The sequence below is a fragment of the Cottoperca gobio genome, chromosome 19, assembly GCF_900634415.1.
Source record: "Cottoperca gobio chromosome 19, fCotGob3.1, whole genome shotgun sequence".
Lineage (NCBI taxonomy): Eukaryota > Metazoa > Chordata > Actinopteri > Perciformes > Bovichtidae > Cottoperca > Cottoperca gobio.
The window spans coordinates 1,259,181-1,284,133 of NC_041373.1; the positions used below are offsets into that span (position 1 = coordinate 1,259,181).

At 40.7% G+C, this 24,953-nt stretch overlaps 1 long non-coding RNA gene across 1 annotated transcript in view; it reads left to right on the forward strand.

The window, feature by feature from the left end:
* LOC115024938 (uncharacterized) overlaps positions 1 to 24,953 on the forward strand; it is a 417,551-nt gene that overhangs the window by 177,125 nt on the left and 215,473 nt on the right. The window contains exon 3 of the long non-coding RNA XR_003834167.1: positions 22,120 to 22,172. This is a non-coding gene — a long non-coding RNA (uncharacterized LOC115024938). The remainder of the gene's footprint in view (positions 1 to 22,119; positions 22,173 to 24,953) is intronic.

Sequence of the window (24,953 nt, forward strand, 5' to 3'; positions counted from 1 at the left end):
ATCTGTCCGTGTCTTCTTTTCACGTTTTCAATAATACATTTGTTTTTCATTGCATGTGAAAATGGATGTGTGGCATGAGAGGGTTTGGTAGGAGAGGGTATGGAAAGTGTCAATTGCGTGAGACTCGCGGTCAATGGGTGAGAGTTGGCAGCCCTGCTGGAGCGAGCAGGGTCCACTGTGACTCAAGTTTAATATGAGGAGTAAAATTGTCTTTAATTAATGGGACGTTATGAAGAGGTTAGCTAAGCCTTGTCTCTGACTGCGTGGGGCAACACTGATTGGGAATCACAGTATGTGGAGTCTGGGATTCTCGTTGGGCTGATAATGTCATATAATTGGAAAGAAATCTGTCACGCAGACAGAGGCGAGGCACCAGACCCTCCAAGGCTCGCACTTTAAAGATAGATTAATTAACGGTCGGCTGCATTTCTCTAAATTGTGTCTTCCCAGATAACAAGTTTAGAGTTGAGTCAATTATCTCCTTGCTCTTGCCAACCCATTTCTCCAATAAGGGTATTGTTGAACCCCTGCGCTACTTTTTGAGGTCAGCGTACATGTACAGATGCCAAGTTGCATGGATGAGAGGGAGACAGAATTGAATTGTGCTAAATTAATGAACTCCGGTACCTTTTTTGTCTTCTCGTCTCTTTTTCCTCTGTTTCATCTCACCTCTACCTTCCTGAGGAGTTTACCTTTATATTTTAGTATCTCCTTTGTTCTACCTTTGTTTTATCATTATCTCTGTTAATCTGCAGTCATTTCCTTCTCTTTTTCTCTCAGTCTCTTGTTGTTGTGAAGATCAAGCTCCTTAATTCTCCTCATTACAAAGCCACTTCTACTTTGTTTACACCAGAGCTTCCGCCGTCCGTCCAACCTCAGCTCGTGGGCTTTTAATTGACTTCTAGATCATTGTTTAGTTAATTATACCCCCAGACAGATTGCTAATAAATATTGATATGAATTATTCAAACCGTATGTATGTCTCTGATTACTACACCAGCCTGAGTGGCACAAGGTGAAGTCTCCAAATTAGAAAACAGATGGAGGCGAAAAAATACAAAATCTTGGAGTCATAATAAAGTGCTTAAAAAAGAAAATCTATATATTTAACCCTTGATCGCCACAAATTCCTATTTGAATTTTTCTTTCCTACTTTTAGAATAAACATTTTTTTTTTGTTGTATCACTACCCTCCTAAGGCACTACATGCGTCAAAAATGACCCGCATCGACCCACAAAGCCACCATGTGTGATTGCCTCCCTTTCACACCCCCGGAAATCCACTCTTTCAATCATTCAATATTCCAATCATTCATCAAATATCCCGTCGATCACCACAAATCACCACCCCCTCCCCCCCTTAATCCACAAACCAAAACAGTCCCTGCACCACCACATCAGGAACACACACACGGGCCAAAAACGAACCATGTATGCCAAGTGCGACAAAAATGAAAAAAAAAGACACACCACAACAGCAACACCGTCATAAACAATTATCCCAGCAGCGACAATACATTCAACATCACGGCAACCAAAAACAAGACATTCAATGGAACACCAACTGATCTAACAAATCGATCCACAAAAACACAACAAAGAAACACTCAGCCTTGCGCAAAACAACACCATAGGCCAAGACGGGTCACCCTCGACCCATGCCCCGCCCCAGAAAAGGGTTTGCATAGCTTGTGTATCAAAGGGTTAAAAGAAAATAATAAAAAAACTATCCAATAAAACTTGTGCAAAGTGTAAATCATCATCACTGATGGAACAGATAATATTTTTAAACACCAACGTTGTTTAAAAGTGTATATGTTTATAAAACCTGAACTCGAGCCAGAGTCTTGCTCTGATGTTGTACAGCCACAATGCTTTCGCCTCCTGACCTTGTCTGCTTTCCACTGTTCTTTCAGAGATGGCCATTTTGGCTTCTCCAGAGAGGAAGTTTAGGAGCTGATAGTTTTCTTTCTTATCATTTTTGTAAGCAGCTCCCATGATAAAAACACTCTCAGTAAAAACTACATTAAAAATACTAAAAACTAATGTTAAAATAGAGAAGAATGTGAGTCTCCGACACTCACTGAAATAGAGGAAGACAGTCTCACGTAGTGGACAAAATGGACAATTATTCAAAACAGCAGGATTAATAATAAAGATAAAAGCGTTGGAAGCGATAGCACCATGCAAGATCCTCCACTGAAGTTCGGCAGTTCGCTTTTTTAGGGGAGGTTTGTATAAAATCCTCCACTGTGGGCCCCGTCCGCTTTCTCCACCAAGTCTGTTGCTCCACACAGTGGAGGGTCTGCTGCACAGTTGATGCTTTTTACACAGTTCACATAGAAAGTAGTTTTGTCTGCTCTGTGCAGCGACAGTTTTGCCGGGTTAGTGACCTTGAGCAGGGGGCTGGTCAGTTCTCCCAGCCCTGGGCTCAGGTAGCTTTCTGGAAACGGGTCTGCTGGGTCTGGAACGGTCTTTCCCTGACTGTATTTGATGAGGAGGCTCCTCTCAACTCCAGAGAGTCTCTGCTCCAGAGCTGGAGGATCCTCTGAGCCACCCGGATAGAGGTTAGACCCAGCAAAGAGCCCAGGGCCCGGGCATCGTTCAACGCTGGCCCCATTGCATCCACCATCTGTTGTAAGCACAGGGTCCTGGACCTGCACAGCGCCACCATCAGGCCGGGTGTGTTGCTGCTGCTGATGTCCAGCCTGGCTCTGTGAATTAGAGGCTCCATCAACACCCAGTGCAGAGAGTCAGACTTTGGGCACCTTTTATGGTTAAAAAGAGCCCAAGACATAAAAACACCCTGATAAAACGGGAGAGAGACAAAGGGAGAGAGACAAAGAGAGAGAGAGAGAGAGAGAGAGAGAGAGAGAAAGAGAGAGAGAGAGAGAGAGAGAGAGCGAGAGAGCAGACACAAAGAGGGGAAGAAATGACTCACCAATTTAGTTGAGACAACTTTATTTAATTAGTGTGTGTTTTGCAGAGACTAATTAAGAGGGCTGGACGTCAGGGATCAGGTGAATGTTTTAGCACAGTGCAAGCAGATTGAGATTGAGTTATACACGTCACTGTTGTGTGCATGTACGCATGTTTGTGTGTGTGCAGATGTAGGTGTTTTAAATTGTGTGTTCACTTTTCAGAACTCTGGCCTGGGGCTGATGAAGCCATTAGGGCTTGGTCTCACAACCAATCAATCACTCTGACACCTCAATAGGGGAGCTGGATAGTCGTTCTTCAAAACACAGCCAGCCCACCTCGCCCATTCCAATAATCACTTCAATCATTCAGTAGCCAGGCCTGAACTTCCAACCTTCGACCACCACAACATAACTGCAGCGTTTTCTCATTCGCTTGTTTGTTCTTGATGTTACTTTCTGCCTGGTACTACCTGTTAAATATGGTGCTGCTGTTCAGAGAACACACACGCATATATTATGATGCATTCACCATGCTCTGAATTCAGCTGCATGTTTACTTGAGGAAGACCAACTGAAGCTGTTTCTCTGCTACAGCATGCAAGACTGCTCTGTCAATTGCAGGTCTCGTGTTCTCTTTTGAGGAATAAACCATAGGGTGTAAATATCTGTAGGCCTACTAGTGAGCCCACTCAGAGGCATAGAGGCCAAAGGAGTATTTAATAGCTTTGTGGTTTCAGATAGAATTTAACCTTTGTTTAAAACTTATTTTTTAATATTCTTTCTTATGGTAAGCTGTGGTTGTTATCAATGTGGCATAGCATACAGCGCTGTACACATGAAGCAGTGAGAGTGAATATGAAAGTATGCAGGAGTGTGTGGAGAGCTTTGAAGCATTGCTACTAACAGGATTCCTTAGATACACCTCATCATCACAGAGAAAGATCTACTGACTACTGTAAACACGCCCAACCAGTGACCCAGTTAGACCCATTCAGCCCAGAGATAAAAACCTCTCTCTCTCTCTCTCTCTCTCTCTCTCTCTCTCTCTCTCTCTCTCTCTCTCTCTCTCTCTCTCTCTCTCTCTCTCTCTTTCTCTCTCTCTCTCTCTCTCTCTCTCTCATATACCAGAACCCAGAATCTTCTCATTGACTTTCGTTTCTCCCATGTGTTTTTCACTCACTGGTTTCTTTTATTTATTTTCTCCACAGTTCTTTCTTTTCTAGTGAGTAGTGTAGACCGTGCTGTGCTGCTGTATTGATTATTATTGATCGTTGTCACACTTAGGGTTTGTAGCTCTTCCATATATGGTTTTATCATAGAAAGTATTTTTCCCTGTTGGTCCAAAGACTAGGAAGGCACATCCATTTACGAAGGAGTGAGGTTAAATAATGTAATGTCGTTTATAGAGAATGATGATGGTGGAGAAGAGGCGGAGTGTGGAGCAGAACCTTTGGCTGACAGTTAACATTGTGTTCAATCAATCATCTAATAATGTCAATACTATACAAGAAGCTCTTTTTTTGTTAAAAAAACAATCCATATGTTTAAGGTTTGACCTCTGAATGACTTCCTTAGGGCTGGGTAAAGATTCTGACTTGGGTTAAAAAAGACAATTTTGACTCCTAATTTGACTTTTTCCAAAACTTTCAACTGCATCCCAAGGCCATCATCATCGCTAGTTAGTGGACCTTGAGTCAAGAAACTACTGTGTCCTAGTTTGTCAAATGTTGAGTATAGGAATAAACAGTTGAACCATCCATCCACCTCAAGGTCACATAGATCATTTTTGGGCATTTAAACAAACAACTGTTGCTGCTATTTTTCTTGTGAGGACTGTGTCTCCTCAGACTCTTGGATTAATACACTCACACAGCTGGTAAAGCATTGCAGTCAAGTGCAGCAGGGATAAATCATCAGCATGTATTACTGGAGTTGCTAAGGAGCACTCTTACTGTTCTTCCTGTGACACCTGAAAAATACAGCTAACTTCAAAAAGTAACCCCAAGCTGTAGTCTTACACCTTATGTAGAGAGTTAGTTCCCTTTAAACTTCTTCAACTTCATTCTTTGAAACTGGAAGGCATATTTTGTAATTTCTTCTCATCTAAAGTTCTTATCTTCAAGTGTTGGCTGAATATATTGGGCTATGATTTGAGTGCATTTTCAGTTTCCACTGCGATAAGATTAGTAGATGAAATTAAGAGACGACAATGCATTGACAGCCTTGTTAGCTCATCCGCTGTCTTAATAAATCATTTTGAGGCAAACAATAAAGAACGCCCACATCAGTCAACACTGCAATAAAACAGAAGGAAACGGCTGCCAAAAGAGAGAGAAAAGGATTGCTTCTCTGTTTTGTTTCCTCGAGCAAAACAACAAACTTCTAGCGTTGATTTGGGAAATTAAGACTCTTTATTAGACTTCACTTTCCGGTGATTGAAGAAGTGAAACTGTCTTAGCACAGTAAATAGCATCACTTTCAGCACTACTATAGCTCATCTCTGGAGGATGGGAGGTGGGTTGAACATTATACTCTTAGTTGTCAACTTATCATGATGAGAAGGTATAAATGACTTCTTCCATCCATCACTCCCTCACAATGAATTTTCCCTTGTTTCCTCTCCTATTAAATGTGTATTTATCCCAAGTGTTATTCTCTTATGTTCTAAATAATTTCCTCTCAGTCTACTTTTTTTACTCCAACCTTCTCTTCATGGCCCTTTATTTCTACATCCCTACTTAATTACTTAATTACTTAAACTTGATTCCCTCCATCTTTTTTCTTACTGTCCATCCTTACCTTACCATCTTTCTCTTCTCTACCTATCTCCATCTTTCATCCTGCATTACCTTCCGTGCTCCATCTTTCCTGCTGTTGTTATAGAATACCCTTCTGTTGTTGTGGAGTCCACCAGCCTGAGTGATCGCCTCTGCTATTGATCCCAGCACTGAATGTTGCCGCCTACACACCCACGCCCTGGTTATTTCCAACCAAAACAAACCATCATATTTGTTCCCTGCCTGGTTTCCCAGGGGATTAGCATTTCTTAACATAACCCCTAAATCCCTGTGTGCTGTTTCTATAGTTGTAGCAATACAGTAGGATCTGGAGATAGAGGAGGCCGGCGCCAGTGGGTGGCCTGAAGTACAATACAATTAGAACAGTGGTAGGAGGGACTGTATGGTTTGAGCAGTCAGGCGTTCCAGTTCTGCAGTCATGTGGTCCAGTGGAGATAACACCATGAGTAGGATGGCCCTGTGTGTACATGCTTTCTTTTTATTTAGCCACCATTTAACCACGGCGTGTTGGCAGTTATTTAAAACAATATATAGTTTATTGGTAGGGGTGGATATACTCAGCCCTTTACAAACTATCTCCATGGTCACATCATATTTGATCAATTTTGTGAGGATTTCAATGATGTCAATGAACCCAACTACATTTGAGTTACTTAAGATATGTGTTGTTCATGTCAATGCAGCACAAATAGAAAATGCATCCATCCTCCTGACTGGCAAACTATGGTAAAACTGTTTGTTTTGGAAGAAAAAGTGTAAGGAATAAGACACATGGTTAAGCCATGAAAACCAGCACTTAGAATTCTGGTTCAGACAGAAGAAATGATGCACTTGAACATAAAATATAAAATATATATATTTATGTTGAATGCAATGGAGACATAAACAGTCCAAGCAGAGCATTTACAACAATTGGGCTCATTAATTCCTATTTTGGTTCTGCTTAGGATAATTGAAGTGTGTGATGTCTTTTAGTTCACTTTTCAGGTCAGACTGACAGTAAAGCTTTTCAGTAAGTCTTCTGATATTCTGGCATATATCACTAAGGCTCGGACTCGTTTTTAAAGGTTTCTTAAGACCGATAATGATTTTGTTAGATGATAACTGTCATAGTGATTTATGATGGTTTCATGCCAGTCACTTCCAAAAGTAAAATCCAAATGAAAATGTTAATGCAGACTAGATTCCAAACCTTGTCACTGGTCCTATAGGCTACTCGTATCTAGTTAGTCCAACCACTTCAGCGACTAGCAAACCACACTGTGTGTTTGTGTATAGAAACCAAGATGGCTGCCTCGGTGTTGTGGTGCATCCTGATTCAACTGTTAATTCAGTGTTTACCGACAGGACATTGAGCTCTTTCACCAGGGAAGAGTTCAAACACATCAGATAATCAACTCCAGCTAATTTATTTCCCACTCTTTTCAGCTCTTCAGTGGAATTACTGGACACTCTTGTCAAAGCTTGCTCTCACCTGTATTCAAGCAGTGAAACACTGAATGGACTCAATCTTGTGCGCCTCCGTCGATGCGGATTTTGCACATTGTCACAAAATATTTATTTCCAATGTGTGTTATCTGTGCAATAAACTGGACAAATTTCAGCTACTAATGTGGCAAAACCGACTTTTCTTCTTTTCTTTTCTTCCGTTTTGTGCTTCACAGAGACGTGACATTGTGGATCAATACTGGACTTTTCAGAGCAAATACGAAGCTCTCTGGCAAATCAAAGGTGGAAAAGTCTTGATACTAACAGTGGCTGGTGAAATGATGTGACAGTGATTGTGCAGCACTGCTCTCCTGACCTGGAAACCTTTATTATTATATGTAAACCTTTCTATTTCCCCACTGCGTTCGCTTCACTCATCCTAACCGATGTTTACATTCCACCGTAAGCCAACGTTCAGGAGCTCACAGTGCACACTGACCAGATTCTGTGTGTGAAGCGGACAAACCCGGACATCTTTATTGTCCTCTGTGACCTTAAAAAAGGCTGCACTGGGTCACTCTGACAATATCATTGGCCATCGGATTCCTGCATACAGGCAGAAATTAAAGCTCTGTACACCTGTTGTGAGACATCTAAGAAGTAGAGCAGTGAAGCTATGAATGATATTCAGGCGTGCTTGGACTATACTGACAGTAAACTATATAAATAGTTTAGTAGTAAGTACAAAAAAGGTGACGTCCTCAACTTCAACCATCATGCCCATCCTAAAAAAACAAGGATCACAGGACTTAATGACTATACACCATTGCCCTAACCTCTGTGGTTATAAAGTATTTTCGACGCCTTGTTCTGTCAAACCCTTCTCCTGCCAACAGGTCCGTAGACGTCAACATGGCCCTCCACTTCCTCCTCCAACACCTGGAACCTACGTCAGGATCCTGTTTGTGGACTGCCTTCAATACCTGCTGCAGGACAAGATATCTCAGCTGCACGTGCCCGACTCCACTTGCAGGTGGATCACAGATAGGAAGCAGCACATGAAACGTGAGAAACACGTCACACACTCCTGGGCCATCAGCACCGGTTCCCCTCGGGGCTGCGTTCTTTCCCCTCTGCTCTTCTCCCTGTACACCAACAGCTGCACTTCCAGTCAGTCCAGTTTTTCAAGCTCCTGAAGTTTTCGAACGACACCACCCTCATTGGAGTCATCTCTGGTGGGGATGAGTCCGCCCACAGGTGGGAGATTGACCATCTAGTGACTTGGTGCTGTCAGAACAACTTGGAGCTCAACGCTCTGAAAACAGAAGAGAGGTTTGTGGATTTTAGAAAGAACGAAGACCCACCCACCATGTGTGACTCCTCAGTCAACACTGTGGAATCCTCCCACTTCCTGGGCTCCATCATCACCCAGGAGCAGAAAATCAGCTCCTTCATCCAAGAAGAGGATATTCTTTCTGCGGCAGCTGTAAAACTTCAACCCGACAAAGATAATGATGGTGAACTTCTAAGCTGCCATCATGAAGTCCAACTTGCACCTCCTCCATCCCCATCTGGTACGCTGCAGCTACAGTATCATTTGCTCATCGGAGATGGTGATTATATGCCTCCAGGACCCTGAGGCGGGCATGAAAGGTTGTGGCATAGCCTTTCCCACCCTGTGCACACAATGTTTGAGTCTCTCCTCTCTGGCAGGAGACCATCCATCCATCCATCCATCCATCCATCAATCCATCGTCTACCGTTTATCCGGGGTCTGGTCACGGGGGCAGCAGCTCCAGTAAGGAACCCCAAACTTCCCTTCCCGAGGCGTTCCCAGGCCAGTGATGAGCTATAATCTCTCCACCGAGTCCTGGGTCTTCCCCGGGGTCTCTTCCCAGCTGGACGTGACCGCTGCTCTGATTCTCAAGACCCCAAGGTACTTGAACTCCTTCACTTGGGGTAAGGGCTCATTCCCTACCCGGAGTAGGCAATCCACCGGTTTCCTGCTGAGAGCCATGGCCTCAGATTTTGAGGTGCTGATCCTCATCCCAACCGCTTCACACTCGGCTGCGAACCGATCCAGTGATTGCTGAAGGTCACAGACCAATGAAGCCATCAGGACCACATCATCTGCAAAGAGCAGTGATGAGATCCTCAGGCCACCAAACTGCAACCCCTCTCCTCCACGACTACAGACGTGCAATAGATGTCGTGTGTACAGGATAAACAACATAGTAAAAATACAACAAAGACCTTACCTGGTCTGTCCAGAGTCTTCCCCCACCCCTTGATCCAACTCACCACCAGATGGTGATCAGTTGACACCTCCGCCCCTCTCTTCACCCGAGTGTCCAAAACGTGCGGCCTCAGATCAGATGATTCGATCACAAAATCGATCATTGACCTTCGGCCTAGGGTGCTCTGGTACCACGTGCACTTATGAGCATCCTTATGATCGAACATGGTGTTTGTTATAGCCATTCCATGACTAGCACAGAAGTCCAACAACAAACAACCATTCAGATTAAATCAGGGAGGCCGTTCCTCCCAATGATGCCTCTCCCCAGCGAGACTACGGAGACTACGGAGGTCTCCAAGAAGGCTGAATACTCCGTACTGCTGTTTGGGGCATAGGCACAAACAACAGTCAGAGTTTTCCCCCCATAACCTGAAGGCGTAGGGAGGCGACCCTCTCATCCACTGGGGTGAACTCCAATGTAGCGGCGCTCAGCCGGGGACTTGTGAGGTACTTCTGACCATCACTGCCACCCGTGTGACAGCGCACCCGACCCCAGTGGTTTTCTGGGGTCCCATCCGGCCCCTCGCCTGGGACCAATTTTCCTTGGGAGACCATACCAGGAGCACTAGGCTCCAGACAACATAGTTCTCAGGTTCATAGGGACACACAAACCTCTCCACCGCGGTAAGGTGATGGTTCCCGGAGAGGCAGGAGACATCAGGACCAAAACCTTACATATCAAAAACAGTTTCTTCCCGACAGATACTGGCCTCATCAACTAAGCCAGAGACCCCCACTGACTCAGACTCTTATCACCTCCCATATACACTATTTGTCTTAATGTATGTGGTACATTAATGCACGTCGTAATTTGTACTCTACAAACTCTTCATCTGACTCTATACTGTGAACCTTTTCACATTCCTCTGACTCTTTTACACATTTCTGAACAATACTACCACTTTCACTTTTAATTCAGATATACTGTACATATTTGTTCACGGTAATTTGTCGTGTTCTTATTGTATTTCTATTTTTGTATATTTATGTTTTATAATCATTATTTTTCAATAGTTTTTTGCTCTTATTTGTTATTTTAATTTATCTTACCGTGTTTATGTATGCACAATTATACACCAAAGCAAATTCATTGTATGTGAAAACCTACTAATCTAATTCTGATTCTGATTCTGATTTTAATGTCGGCTACATCATGTCATTGCATCAGAGCCAGACGACCATAAACCATATGACATGCAAATGAATGGACAATATTGATAAATGGCGATGTGACATTGCATATATTTATATCAAACTATTGATGAATTTAATAATTACAGACTAAGTGTATTAGGCTTACTTCATGAGACTAACAAGCTTTTAGGTGAACATGAGCATGTGTGGAACGTTCATTCTACAATGTCAGAGTCCTATCCTGAACGCTTATTTAGTGGGACCGTTTGTTAGCTATACCATGACAGGTTATCCTGAATGTATATAGCAAATGGCAAAATAAATGATGAAGCAGGTGGAGTATTCAAGCAAATATTGTTGAATTACATGTCGAAAAGGCTCAAACTGTAATTCTGGTTTTAAAGGGAGATAAGTAAATTAAAAATGCTAGAAATAATATAGTATAACTGACATATTTGTTTCTTTAATTTGGTTTTTGTGGATTCCTTTTTTTATGAAGATTTTAGGAAAAATTACAAAAATGTTATCCTTAGTTCTTTTAGTCATTTTCCACACATTATAATGTCATACTGTTTACAACCCACAATAGATGGGAAACAAACTGAAAAAACTCCAAAAAACCTTCATATCGTCCTCTGTCTTTCTCTAAGATTTATTACAAATATGTTCTTGTGAACTGTGTGAGTCTAAGGTGTATGTTCCTCTCTCTATCTCTTTTCCATTTTAACTCCGGGGCAGGTGGAGCACAGTAAATCAGAGATTAGGTTGGAGTCAGCAGAGAGGAGTGTACAATCAGAAGTTTCTTTCTGTTACAATCCAGAAAAAGGAGCATCCTTTGGGTTACAGGTTCCTTCATTACCATGAACACACACAGTAAAGCGAGGTGTTGGTGTTACGGAAGAAACAGGGTCTTGAACGTTTCAGTGACATGTCGGTTTCTGGCGCAACGCCACATCACTGACAGTCTGGTCATTTTATCAAGAATAGCAAACAAAATACTTGGAACAAATGTGCACCAATAAAGGAATAATGCTTACAGATAAACAATATGAATGTATATCTCTCCAACCAGTAGATGTGTTTAAAATTGGCATCATCAACTGGCTAAGACTGTATTTATTATTTATTATCACCACACCCTCTGATTTATATTCCTCTTCACCTAACCATGTTGCACTTTGAGTTGCAAACAAACAAACCAAAATAGCAGTTAGAGACGGCCACAGAGCCTGTGCACACCAGACCTACCGCTGTTCACTTCATCAGGGCTTGTGCATATGCAGGTCAAATTTGAGCTATGACGTAATTTTCAGCTCTTCATGCACCGGTGCACTAAACTTAGTACAGAGAATACGTTGTGCAGGGCTGCTTGTAAAACCCGGACAAGAGGGCAGCAATTTGGAGTTTGATGCACGTCTATTTGTGCTATTATGGTACTTGAAGCGGTCTAAAATAATAATAATTTCTAACAATAAGTTATAATTTATTACACATCAATTAAGTTATGTTGAATATTTGACATCACCAAAGAAGTCCAAATATGATAAAACTGTTATAATAATTGGTTTGCAGAGAAGTGCAATGGATTTCTGCTCAAACTGTATATATGAGCATATACTACTAATGATAATATTAATAATAAAAATAATAATAATCATTATTATTCCTGTCATGGGAAAGTTTGATCAAATAATATTGTAACACAATGAAAATTTAATATTTGAAGATGCTAGTGCAGTTTTGGTGCATTTTAAAAGTTAATGCACAGAAAACCTTTATTTTGTAATCTGCGCTTATTATTAAAATGACAATCAAAGTTTACAGAATCACTTTCTACTTTAACCTTTACCTAACATACTTACGTTAATTATACACAGTAGTATCTGACTGATGTTTTACTATAAACCTAATTTTTTATCATTTTTATTATCTGCATCCTTTTAGCAATAGTGATTATATGTATTGTGTATGTATTTTCAGTTTTTCCTCTACCAAAATGTGTCACTACCAAAACATATATTAAAATATAATATTGCCTGTTAGTATTGTGTTTCAATCCTCCCTGTAAAGATTCATTTTAGACAATTTTCTATCTGGTTTCCAAAAATTAATCAATTTAAAGTTTAATAACACATTTCTAAATTCAGTTTATAAGATTCATCAGAATCTTAGTTGACAACTGGATATACTTTATTTTTGACAAAACACCCAATGCTTTGGTCGTGACTGCTCTGTTTCAGAAGTGACCACAGTATTTTGTTTGCAAGGTTATAACAAATTCCCTCAACCTTATTGCTTAACCTTAACTCATAACATGCAGTATGTTGGGAATATTACAAAGACAAATGTTTAATGATCATTAAAAGCAATAATTTATTGTTAAATACAATTGTCCCCATTTTCCACAACAATTTTTTTGGAAGGACAAACATTGCTCATCAATTGTCATTGAAGTTTCCATACAGATAAGGGAAGAGTGTCTTTAAAAATAATAACCCTCAACAATAACATTGATTTCAGGCTGTTCCTGGCACGCTTCTGCACACTTTAAGTAATGTATCCTTGAGATTCAACATCTTAAAGAAGAATACACACACCAGAAAGTGTTATGCAGTTGAATCTGAATGAATCAACTGATCATGAACTTGAGACTTAATCAAAACTCACCTCAAGGGATTGAGTGTGAACCGTAGACTTAAAATAAGTGCTTGCAGTCACTGTGACTTACCCATTGCTTTGTTTACTGCGTTTAAAACCTTGAGTTTGGCCCTCACAATCTTGTTTTTTGGAATCAAAAGTGACCATATTTCGACTAGAGGCCGGAGAGGAGCAAGGCCCAGGCGGGGGTAGGTACCATTACCATAATGCTAATGCTAGCTAACTAGTTAAGTTAGCAAGGTGCAACTGTAATTCACGTTAACTGTGATATAAATTGGGATCCTAATTCTGGCAACTGCAAAAAAAACTTTACTTTAAATGGAGCCGTACCTTGCACAATGACATCACACAGTATTAAAGAACACTTGAAACTAGAGATTGAGAGCATAAACTCTGGTGGAAAATGTTTACTGAAGGTAATAAATCAAGTGAGAAGTAGGTTCATTTTCTCATGAGGTGGGTTTCCTGCCACCTGTTTTGATGGTAAAGATGGAAAAGTTGATGTTAGAAATAAAGCAAAATGCAACAAAGTATATAGTAAACAGATATATTAAATAAATGATGCAAACATGAAGCATGTGACTTTAACATCTACTGAAGCCTCTGGTCGGCTGAAGAGATGACACATATCCTCCTCATCGCTCCTCAGTGATGTAACCTTCCTATATTAATACATGAAACAAAAATGTACTTAATTACGGAGCATGTGTGTTACTTAGAGGCAACTCCTAAAGTTACACTCTGAGTTTCAGACTTTGGAATACACATACTGTAAAATGATGAAGGCTTTAACTTCTCACCATGCAGCCATGAGGGACAGGGATGCAGAGTTGTGGCTCGACCCATGGGCTAATGGTCCCATGGTAGTGAAATGAAAACGTGGAAGAAACTTTTTTAAGTTACATTTTTTAATTGAAACATTTAATCCACTATAAATCTAGAACATTTGATATAAAAATCGAAAGATTTAAAGTGTTATTTACATACATTTAAACTTATGGGTTAGGGTTTGGCCAACAGAAAGCACCCTTTAAATCAAAGGGTGCTTTCTGTTGGTCAAATGTAAAGGTAAATATTTAGCTTCTTAATAATAAGCATTATTATATAATGCCTTGGGTAAGATCATAACTTAGTCTTTGTAAATATATAAGGTATGAATACTATGAGTTTTTTTTATTGTGGAACCACAGCTTTAACTCATCGTCGATGTAATATTTTCCAACTTTACGTGTGCAGTCTGCATTTCCCAGAATTCAATGCAATATACTAATGATGTTAATTGAGAGTGTTTTAGTTTAATCCTTCTCCTCGGTCTCTGCTTTATTCTTGTGGAAGTGTTTTGATGCGCAGAGATAGAAACACACAGAAACATCAATGTTGCGCCCAAGCACTTCACAGCTGTGAAGCTGTAGCATGAAAATAACTGCCATCACATTGTGACAATTCATTTTGCTGGGCCCAAAACCTTGTCATTCTTGTGCAGAGGAAACAGACAGCAGGCAGGAGGAGGATCGTGTTGCCTTGAGGCGAGCTACCAGGTTTTTAGAGTGGCAGTCCCCTGGCATCAGATTGACTTGTTTTCATCCACGAGCCTGACACAACACAGACACAGTTTGAGTGTAAGGTGCCCACAGAGAGGGGGACAGGCATATGCCACGCTCACATTGTATTGGATTGCTTTAAAAGATATATTCTGATTTTATTGTAGTTAAGTAGGTAGTACTGTTACAATTATATGTATTCAATCTAGGGGATTTAATTAACACTGAACCTTATGACCATACCAGCTACTAACAGACCACAACTTAAATGCCTTTGTTTCCACTTAACTTTCCGCCATCATTTTACACATTCCCCGCAGTCTCGCCCACTGGACTGCATGACCAGCTCTGGTCCTCTTCTTGTTTTGGTAACTGTGCACAGCTCGGTTGGCTTCAGTTCATTAAGGTTAACAAGTAGACACATACAGTGTTGCTCTGTGTATTCACCGGCAGCAGGCCACTCTCATGAATCCATATATGCACACTAACTGCTCTTGAGTCTGCTATAAGGCTCATATTAGGTAAGACCCACCATCTTGAGAACAGCTAACAATTGAAAATAACAAATTAAAACCTTTGACCTTAGATATGTATGTTGAAAGACTGTATTGTAATCATCTGTCCTCTGACTTGGAAGTGATTCGTTCCAGATTTAGATTCAAAGATTCAAAGGCTTTATTGTCATATGCACAAAGGTTACAGCGTAGTTAAAAATCTCAAGTCCCAGGCTCCTCCAACAATGCAACAAACATACAAATTAAAAGAATAAATAAATAAAATAGTGCAAGAGACATATTTGTGCAAGTAAAATGCAGGAAAATGTCAAATATACACCTATAAAATAGAATAAGAATAAAAGAAACACAATACTGTACAGTAGAATAAAATACTGTATACTGTAATAATGTATAGATATGTAAGTTGTTAGTGTTCAATTTGGAAGACGTAGAGGCTGCGGCCAATCAATCTAACAAACTTCTTGTTCAACAAAGCATTTATTAATATGATAAGACAAGCATAGAAAATTTACCCAGCTGGGTGACCATCCTGTTTCACAAGTCTCCTCCCTCCCCCGGTCAACAGAATGGTCCCGCCCACTGGTTACATCCGTGTATATATAATTTCCGGTCTTTGACGTCTGACGTCATCACGTCACATCCTACGGGGTCTTTGAACGACTCTGTCAGGGGCGCTCTCATATTACGTATTCACAATATCACAGTGATTATGATCACAATGAGTCAGTAAGACAGTTATGAGTGAGTTGAGCTTCTTACAAGTCTAAGTATGAGCTTTATTTAATACATATAGTACCTAACATTTCTTCATATTAGCTATGTAAATACAAGTACTTGTCAGTTATTACACAAGAGGATACATATATTAGTTAATTATATCACTAAGTTGTGACACTTAGAGAGCTCAGGAGTTCAACAGTCTGAGTCTGCTGCTCTTGGCCCTGATATTATATCCCTGTTATTTCCTGTAATCCACATTCATCTCTTAGTTTTGCTGACGTTGAGATGGAGGTTGTTGGCCTGGCACTAAGATATCAGGGCTCTGACCTTCTCTCTGTACGCCGTCTCGTCACTGTCATGCTGAAAACGGTTGTGTGTCAGCAATCTTGATGATGGTGTTGCAGATGTGCGTAAACAGGGAGTAGAGGAGTAGAGGGGCTCCGGTGTTGAGGGTCAGGGTGGAGGATGTGATGTTGGACACCCTCACTGCCTGGGATCTGCCCGTCAGGAAGTTCAGGTTCCAGTCACAGAGGGATGGTGAGCTTCCTCTGTTCCAGGTGGGGGGTGAGGGTGATGGACCTGTTTGCTCTGTAAGCAAACAGCAGAGGGTCCTGTGAGTCAGGGAGGGAGGAGGTGATGAAGGTTTTGTTGTTTAACTGTTTAAAACACGTGGGAACTACAAACAGGGGGGACCTATTGAAATTGTCTGTGAACACATCTGCCAGCTGAGCTGCACACACCTTGAGAGCACATACATAAAATGTATGCAGTGATGTATGCAGTGATGTATGCAGTGATGCAGACACTTCCTCAGCACGGCACGTTGTCCTTTTATAGACCACATGTTTCTTCCATTGGAGTCCTTGTTGTCAGACTTCACTTTGTCTCAATATTGTCTTTTTGCACTCCTAATAGCTCTCCCTGGAGCAACTCCACAGGCCTTGTTCTGTGCAGAAATGCAACAAAATGTAGATGCGACTAATGTTGTAAATTTATGCGCAAGGACAATCTTGTAGACAAGACACATTTTAAAAGTCTCTAATATCTTGCTAATCTGTTGAATGGATAACTGATGAACTGATTTGTTCAATGAAAGTTGTCTCAGTTCTTACTCATGTGATTAGATAATTGAGAGAAAAATGGGTGGGCTTTAAGAGGAACCAACTGACTTTAACAGCAGTCATTTTGGATGTTGTCATCCCAATAGCTGAATGCAACATATGGCTTGGTTATCCTGCTCTTCCAGTATGTTGTTAACTCTGAACTACTTCAGAGGGGAGTAGGTTAAGGTAAAGAAGTATGAGATGATGAAGAAGAGAGAGAGAGAGAGAGAGAGAGAGAGAGAGAGAGAGCGAGAGCACATGTAAATCGACTTGACATCTTTGTGTCTTATGGGAAAGTCCAATCGATGGTGGTCGCTGAGATAAGGCGCCCACTTTGTCAGAGTTGCTCTCACTCTCTTTAGACACTCGGAGCTATCATGGATCATCTGGCAGCCACCAGCCAAGACTCTCATCCTGTTAGCTGCTCAGTCAATCTTGTGCCTGTGCTGATCAACTAAATATGTGATGTGTTGGAAGTGGGGTGACGGTAGTGCCCTAATGTGCGACTATTCTTTGAGAGAAAGAAAGGTGAACGAGATCAGAGTAGAAACTAGGTGAGTGAATGTAAGCCGTAGAAATCAGTGTGATAAAGCTTTGAAGGTATCATTTAATTTCCCAGATTTAAAAAGGATCATGCAGACACACACACACACAGACACACACACACACACACACACACACACACACACACAAACACAGACACAGACACAGACACACATAAACATACACACACACAAACACACACTCACACAGACACACACAGATACACATACACACACACAGACACGCACACACAGACACACCCACACAAACAGACACACACACACAAACACACACACACAGACACACACACAAACACACAGACACACACAGACACACACACACAAACAGACACAAACAGACACACACAGACACACACACACACATTTGATTTTCTTGATGTATTTGATCACTTGAGGATTTTGCATGAATTGCATGTTACAGGATATTACGTATGCAGTGTGGCTATGGGGTGAAACTCAATGCTCAAGTGGGCTTTGTCACTTGAGCGTAAATATACTGTTTATTAGGATTTGATACAGAATATTGATGTTGTCGTTTTCTGTGTGTGTAAGAGGTCTACCACAGGGGCTACTTGTGCGTGCACATATGTATGTGTGAGTAGCTTCATGTTCATGCATTGGCATGTGTCTCTGCCTAGAGTTGCATTTTGAAAAGCATGCAGCAGATCAGTCACACCCAGAAGCATGCCTCGTGGCTACAGGGCAGCCAGCTGGCACCTGCAGATATTGACATTTAGTCACGGAACATTAAAGCTGCAGGTCTAGTGAGTGTGTGAATGTCTACGTATATTTCTAATAGTCTTGCCATGCTCCCCCTGTGATAACCTTTTCTTGTCCTCTTCTCTCAGTCCGCCTCCCGATGTTGTGAGCTGTGTCTTTTTTTTTGTTGCCCCCACCCCGTCGTCATCATCATTTTTTAAATAGCCCTTTAGTTTCTCTGCGCTCTGAGAAATGGCCAGGAGGTTACACTCAGTTGCATCATGGCAGCAAAGTTACAGCATTCCTCACCCAGTATTTTCTTTTTTTTTTGAGAAAGAAGTCGAGCTTTCTGATACACAGCCTATACTGTGGAGGGAGGTGGGGGCGGGGTCTAGCTGTGAGTGTGTGTGTAGGTGACTTAAGCTTCCTCATTAGGAGTGGCTGTCTTGTTTGTGTGTGATAGAGACAGAAACTGTGAAAAGTAAGAGAGAGAGGTGAAAGAGAGAACCTGACTTAAAGATAAGAGTGTGTATGTGTGTATGTGTGTGTGTGAGTGTGTGTGTGTGTGTGTGTGTGTGTGTGTGTGTGTGTGTGTGTGTGTGTGTGTGTGTGTGTGTGTGTGTGTGTGTGGGGGGAGGGAATTTGTCACTTTACATTTAAGTGGCAGATTCACGCCACAGCGGACTAACGGACAAACAATCCATCCTTATTTACCCTGTTCAATGCCAATCCCATTGGATTGGAGGGAATTGGATTCCCACATCCAAATTCTTTTCATTAAAAGTCTTTTTCTGTCCGTCTCTGTTTCACTCTTCTCTGCTCTCCCTCTCTCCCTTTCTGGAAGTTTAGCAGTTGAGGGTGAACTTTCACGTACACACACACGCACTCATGCACTTAAACATGCATGCACTGACACCTATATGTGTTGTTCTGCAGGGCATGGACCAACAACATTTTTTGTGATTTAATTTTAATGATATGTGTACACACAGGCATACACTGTAAAGCTACATTATTTTGAGAAACGATTTATATTGATAGTCATTTGTCAGCTGCTTTTTTCTACTTGTGTCTGCAGTTAAAGGATGCTGAAGATTAAGTTTGATTCATATGTATTGCAGAATTGATGGCTCTCTGTTCAGGCCCTAATCTAATGTTATGTTATCAAAATATGTTTTGAAGAAACAAGTCGAACAGATTTAGATCTTGTAGTAGAAGATGTGGGTGATATGATTGAAATCAATATATTTCATAGAGCTACAAGGCTTCAGCAGAGCATTGCAGCTGTGATCCCAGATGTCTAGCAATATCATTCTAAAATGATGCAGCTGCAGTGTAGAACAAGTTTAATGCAAAACTGCACCTGTGTATCAGACTGAATCAGACAAGGACATCTCACTCCTACCCACTGAGATGTCATTGTCCTGTCTTTGTTTGTCACAGAAAATTAAATACTGGGCCAAAGATGGTCCAGGGTGATATATTCTGTCACATATTAAGTTTACTGATGTCATCTTCCCGAGTCTGTGAATTCATTTTTTTCCAAAAAGCTACATCCCATTTGGAAACATTAGCCGTGATGTTGCTGACTGGAATTTTTAAATGAATTAAACTAAGTTAGATTTAAAAACTGAGAGGAGACAGAGTGCGACACACTAAAGGTAGGAGAGCAGGATGGAAACAGAGGAGGCCTGAATGATGGAAAAAACAATTAGCAGTTTCAATCCATAATACTATGGCTAAATAAGTGATGCAGCACAGCTCACACTGGGAGTCCATCAGGTCCCAAGTGAAGATGTTCACACTGACACAGACTTCACTGAGTCAGACTCACCATCCGTCTGGACAAATACAGAGCTGCCTCTGCCCGCTCCACAGGGACCTGCTGTATATTTAGCTGTGTGGAATACAAACATACTCACGTATATACACAGATACACAAAGGCCCATGGGAGTTGGAGTTTGTTCAGTGTGATGGTATCTGGAGGTTTGTGGTGTGGTCTGCATGTTTGTTTGTTGTTTCTGATTCTGGTTGTTGCAGGTCTGTGACCCTTTTAGATTGTAATGCCTTAGACACACACACACACACACACACACACACACACACACACACACACACACCCACACACACACACACACACACACACACACACACACAAACACATCTCACCAATGAAATCACACACATTCACAAGCAGTTTGGAGGCAGCGATCAGAGTTGAAATAAAAAGTCCCAGAGGTTTGTCGCTGCAGCATCTTTTGTATTTCTCCTAAACTGACTTCCTTTTTCTCTGTGCTGCCTCTGTGGTCCACAGTTACCATGGAAACACAGTTTGGCATGATATGTTCAACCAGAGAGAGTTGCATCCCCAGTATTTTCTCTCCTCTCTCCTGTTATTGAAGGATAACTATTTTAATTGCCCATGTTTAAGAGAGAGCAGGAAAGAGAGCAAGTGGCTGCCAGCCGTTGGTGTATCTGTTTAGAAGAATCTGTTTTGCCATGAAAAACCATCTGTCTGGCCTTCTGGCTGGCTCCACACTGATCTATCTATCTATAGACTCAACTTCAGTTTCAATTGTAGCAGCAATTACAGCTACACACATGTTTTACCTGAAGAAGCTGACAGTGTTTTAATTCTACTGACAAGCTCAGAAGTGTTTGTTTGTTTGAGGCAGTGTTTAAAGCAGCAGTGTGTAGTATTTAGGGGCATCTATCGCCTAAATGGAATATAATATTCATTATTATGTTTTTATTAGTGTATAAATACCTGACACTAAGAATAGCTGTTTTTTCTCAGCTTAGAATGAGATCTTAGTATATACTCAGGGAGCGGACTCTTCATGTTTCTACAGCAGCAGAAGGGACAAACCCAACTCTGGCTCCAGATTTGGCATTTCAGCTGTTTACATTAGCTGGTTACTGCAGCTTTTCTTGACTGTAACTCCCTGACACATTTTTAAACTTATCCTTTGACAAAAAATGTCCAACATGACTTGTCTTGTGTTGTATGTTTATTTTTAATAAATGTTTTGGGTTCATGCTAACCATGATGATAAAAACATTGCCTTTTCTGTGTCTGGTTCACAATATAAGCCAGTTGAAAGCCTTTACACTGCAGAACAGTGTTCCATTTGCATTAGCAGTAACTTAATACAGCTCTGTCATGGTGTAATGACAGAGAGAGCCGTAAGCAGTGAGGCTGGTATCAATAACAAGAATGAAATTACACTGGATTACATACTGAAGTGTTTCCTGTGAATCCTTGGTGCTAAAGGAAGCATTCTGAAGGTTGGACTCAAAGACTACCAATAAAAACTGAAATATAAAAAGATAAAAGTTGATACATTAAATTGCTATTGCTGAATAAATGCCAACCATGAGTAGTATCAAAATAGGGTTTGATTTGATACAAATCTTTAGGACTATAAATGTAAGTTCCCAGGGGAGTAGAAGGAGGAAGAGAAAGGGAACTGCCTACAAAATAACATTTACACAGTGTACATAATACAAACAAAACACAGTAAATGTACACTATCTGTCTTTTTCTCCATAAGAAAAAGAAGTATCCAAAAAGCACAATCAATCTTTCAGATTACACCAGCATAACATGCACACACTGTCCAAACCACATCCACCCAGTGCTTACATTCTCTACCTTTAACTGTTCTGTTGTGTTGTTGTTTAGTGTTTGTATAAAACTACAGCATCTGCTGTGTGTCTTTGTCTTTTTTCACAGGCTGACATAAAGCAGAAGACAAATCGTTTCATACACTTTGCTGACATCGTAACGTAAGTAGGCAACATTTCCCAGTTTACTGTGAATATTTATCTTTTCTTCCTCTATTTTGCTCTACTTTTACGCTAAACATGACATTGAATTTTTCAGTTCATCTATTTAAACCGAGTATTTTTGCACAGTTTCAGATAAAGAATAGGCTAAACTAAAATTATTAGTATTATACTATTAGTACAAAAACTCTATCTATCTATAGATAGAGAGATAGAGAGATAGAGAGTTAGAGAGATAGAGAGAGAGATATATAGATATCTATCTATCTATCTATATATATATCTATCTATCTATCTATCTATCTATCTATCTATCTATCTATCTATCTATCTATCTATCTATCTATCTATCTATCTATCTATCTATCTATCTATCTCTCTATCTATCTATCTATCTATCCCTTCCTCCCCTTTTGATTAGGCAGAAGAGACACTTTTGTTTAAAAGGAAGCCAATGCTCTTCATGATGTGTAATGACTCATTAAAGGCACTCTCAAAGATATTGTACTTCCACTTTTTGACTAAGATCCCTTTGAATCATAATTACCTTAACTGTGTAAGGTCACTGCACTTGGGATAACTATCATAGTTAGTAAAAATATTTCAGCTCAGAAAAGTTCAGCTTCCTTGGCTTCCCTACAGCAGTCCACACACGGTTCTCCTTTGTTTACTTTTATTTAGAATGATTGAGGTGTGACTCTGATGTTCAATAGAAAGTTTGGGTAAAGCAATAACATTGAGATGAAATAATGAACTTCTCCCAGTAAGGTGTTTTTTGTGGTGCAAGAACAGCACAAAAATAAATCCTGTAAGAATGCAGCTGGCCTTGACAATTTAACAGCTCTCTGAGTAATTTATTTTTCAACACCCAGCATGTCTTTTGATATTTTTTTATTATTTGACTCACCTTGAAATGAATAGCCTTCCCTTCATTAGTGAGAATGAAAACATGTATGGTTGTATTGAATATAGCCTTAGGTCACAACACTCAAATTAGCCAAACCCTATTAATTTGAGGACTGTGAGGTGGTGTTGGGAGTGTGGGGGCTGAGCTGTGTGTGTGTGTGTGTGTGTGTGTGTGTGTGTGTGTTAGTGTGTTCGTGTGTGTGTGTGTGCGTGTGCGTGTGCGTGTGCGTGTGTGTGTGTGTGTGTGTTAGTGTGTTCGTGTGTGTGTGTGCGTGTGTGTGTGCGTGTGCGTGTGCGTGTGTGTGTGTGTGTGTGTGTGTGTGTCAAAGGAAATAGGAGGGGGTTTCAGATATGTACTGTGGGTGTCTGCTATTTGTTCTTTAAACATTAATTGTACTTGTTGTCCCTCTCTTCTCTGTAACACACAGAGACACACACACAGATGCACACATCATTGTTAGACTGTCTCTGAGGACAGAGGGCTTTTTTAATGAAAACATATATGTTTAAGTCTAAAATAATGGACATGATGCACTTTGATTACTGTATTGGTGGTTTTTCTGTTTGGTGAAATTAATGCAGACCAAACAACCGGAATGAAACTGCTTATAAAGCAACATCTCAGTCCAAGATCACACAGCACTATGCAGGGTGACATTGACAAAACTGTCTGATGAATAAGGTGCGTGTAAGTCCATAAGACTTGGTTTACTGTTCTTATATGTCATTGTGAGCACAAAATGGACCAGAACTTAAAGCAAACAATATTGGACTTCTTCTTGATCCAGACCAAATGAACCAACAACCTGTGTGAAAGAGAGGGTATAGTCCGAGCAGGGTTTCCCCTATAATTGTACAGGCATGGCGGGCAGCCAAATATGCATTTTAAGGCCTTGTCACACATATCCGTATGACAGAAACGTACGCCGGCCCATACGAAATATCGGCAATAGGTTGATATAAATTAAGGGTATGTTGTGATTGTTTGAAGGACGCAGACGTTACACCGAACATGCCAGAATTACACAGTTCCGTATGACAGAAACATATGCCGGCGTATATGTAAATTAGCTAAAAATGTCAGAGTCCAAATACGTCCAACTTTTCTACAGCGGTGTTGTAGCTGAAGTATACATAACAAATTATTATACGTATGTCAAACATTAGCTTATCACTTACCTATTTAAAACGTATCAGAGCATCTGGCCAACGGAGCTGGAAAAGTGCCATCTGGTTCACGTCATGCTGATGCTGGAGAACGGCTAAAATGCTGAACGCTAGCTGTACTGTAGAAACACGTTTAATAAGTTACTCCGTCGTCAGGCATAATGTTAACATAGGGTAGGAATAGGGTATCCACTCGTTATCAATAAATTGGCTGTAGGATTCACCGTCAGCCGACGTAGCCTATATCTAACGTCCCTCTAACGTAGTCACCAAGGTATTCACGTAGGTATTTACGTACTATATTTACGTATTCCGTATTCACGTATGTCTAACGTAACGTCTGCATATCTTATGAACCACATGTCGGTTACGTCTGGTAATTTTGAACATGCTCAAAATATCAGCGTTCAACAACGCACCTCAGCGTAACACAGTGAGCTCTTAATGAATACTACTTATACCTTACCTTGTATCAATGTAAACCAGCGTATTGCCGATATTTTGTATACGCCATATTTTTGTATACGTTATGCATTTAATGGGTATTCGTCTGATACATTTTGTATAAGTAAGTGATGCGCTATCAATAGGTTAGACATGCGTATCTGTATATGTTCACTTTTCCGATCCGATCCGACGTATTTGGATTTGAATTTTCGTATGCGCCGTTTCTGTCATACGGATATGTGTGTCATGGATCCAATACAT